Source organism: Macrobrachium rosenbergii, chromosome 42 (assembly GCF_040412425.1).
Source record: "Macrobrachium rosenbergii isolate ZJJX-2024 chromosome 42, ASM4041242v1, whole genome shotgun sequence".
Lineage (NCBI taxonomy): Eukaryota > Metazoa > Arthropoda > Malacostraca > Decapoda > Palaemonidae > Macrobrachium > Macrobrachium rosenbergii.
In genome coordinates, this window is record NC_089782.1 from 58,302,953 (window position 1) to 58,305,452 (window position 2,500).

The window sequence follows — 2,500 nt, forward strand, 5'->3', positions numbered from 1 at the left end:
GTGGCAATGACAACATTTGTGGTGCAGACACATCTGGGCAACTTTATTCGCCAGAACCGGAACAACTCTGTCTTGTTGGCATCGTGTCTTAGGAAATTGCGCCAGCTTGATGGAATTGTGTTCTTGTTCGTCACCTTGCGCCTTCCTCCTTGGACCACGTTGGAGCCTGGTCTCAGCTGAGGCTGATGTATTGTATGCATCAAATACAAGATGTGATGATGTGTACTTGTTGCCATAGGATTGTATCATTGCGGCAAGAAGTCAAAAAGTGCATAGCCTCAAAGGTCTTTCTCCTTTCTTTGGTGGTATATGGACCAAAGCTGGAATCCATCTACAAACATATTATCAGTCTTTGGTTCTTTGCCTCTAGTGTAACATGACTCTCCAGGACCGAGGTCAGCTTGAGACTTCTGACATGTGTACAGCCCACCACCCTCACTAAGGAAGCTGGGGAATGTTTGGATTCCGTGCTGGAAGAATTCCTGCAGATCACATTCACGGCCTGACAGGATATAAATAGCTTTGAGAAAGCTGGCAATCCTCCTCTTCAGAAGTTTGCTTGACTGTTCTACAGGAGGCTTCTTGCCTGAAAGAAGTCAAGTTCTGTTCTTCTTTATCGGCCCAGAAGGAGACTGCATTGTTTACAAAGAGTCTTTGGAGTGTCTATGAGTTGTTGCCCTCTTTGTATCGGGAGTAGCAGTTGAACTGCATGAGCTGTGCAATGGCCTGGTTCTGACTTTTGATGTCTAAATCGTAACTGTGACTTGATGTCAGCCCCATGCTCAACCATCCCTACAACCGGAGCAGGAGAGGAGGTACAGACCGTACACAAGCCCTCAGAAATGTGCCATCCAACCGTGACTGATGATCAAGTATAGACTTTCTGAGAATATTTGCTGCTTTAGCAATGGTTAACTGCCTCTGAAAGATCAGATGATTGAGCAAGTGCTTTCTCCCCACATCCTTTTGAAATGCAAGTAATACATCTCTGCCAGATTTATGAGCCTCAAGTTCCTGGAATTTCTGCTAGAAGTTTGTCTTCTGAGTCCGTGGAATTTACACTTGGTGACTCTACACCTAATTGTTCCAGACGTTGTTGGTAGAGGTGGCAACATCTGCCAGCCGAAATGTGACTGGATCATCTGAACAAAGGTTGTTTTCAAATAATGTATGTCATCAGTTCTGACAGAACTAGTGGATACACATCTGGATTCTGACTCAGTGCTACCTTGGTCTTTCAAGGCCTCAGGTAGGACCTTTTCTGTTGTGAGGGTAATAAAGACAGGCATGGTGATACTTTAAACTCCTGTGCAATGACATCCCCACCAGTCAACTTAGCAAGAAGCTTGCCATCACTAAGCATTCTGCACATTCACGCACCAAGTCAAGGCCCTTAGTACTAGCCTGTCTGAGATCAGATGCAGGTGCCACTGACAGAAAATGCAAACTTCATTGTCATGACTGGCTCAGCGCAGTTTTGCACGACTAGTCTCAGTGTTGCTGGTCTGGTCATTGATTGTCGCTTTCTTGCACGGTCCAGTTTAGGTTGTTAAACAACAAGCGACAGTTCACATGGTATTTGCTGCATTTTTCCCGAGAGTGGCCTCATGCCATCACCTTCATCCAGCCTTGCTGGATCCATTATCAGTGGCATTTCCTCATTAATTTCACTGAACATGAATGAAACCTTGCCAGTATTGTGCACCCATCGTTGTCTAGGACATGATGACTTGGAGGTGATGTCAAGTGCTCACCTCTTTTGTCCTTCTGACAAAGACAACACAAACTCCAGTTTGTTTTTCTACTGTCATTGATTGGCATCACATTCTGCCACGATTTCACTTTGATTAAGGCCGAGGGGTTATCCTTTACCACCTTAAACAAAGCAACACATTCCTGTATGGGGATTCAACTAGGTTCGGTCTCTCACACCTAGTCTGATCATTCAACCAAAGTGCGCAGTCCTGTAAAATCTGCGTACACCATCCGGGTAAGCATGAACCATCATGTACTGCCCCCCATACTCCTTGGCTCGCTCTCCCATGCTGGCACATCCTGTTATTCAGGTGCGCTATCTAACTATAGCTGGTCTGGGGCTGCTAGAAAGCATTTGGGACACTAAACTAAACTATACCACAACTACTAGTCTAAGACTGCAGGATTAGTAAAGCTGGATTAGCTGGCATTGAACCCCATGCTGAGTTACACAGCAGTGATGTCACCAGTGTGCCCTGGTTGTGTGCAGACATACACTCTTTTACATTTATTAATTTTCCTTCAAAATTGATGAGTTATTCGAAAGAGATGGCCTATTAGGATCTAAAACCACAGAAACCAAGATCCATGCTTAAAACGATAATTGTTGAACGGGCATTATTTCTCATTATAATTATTGTTTCTACCTTTTCTTGGCAGCCATATAGCCCCCATATTTAAAGGTAAACTGTACTGGGAAGCTACAGAAACGTAATATTCACAAGAAATAGTATGGAAGAACTTT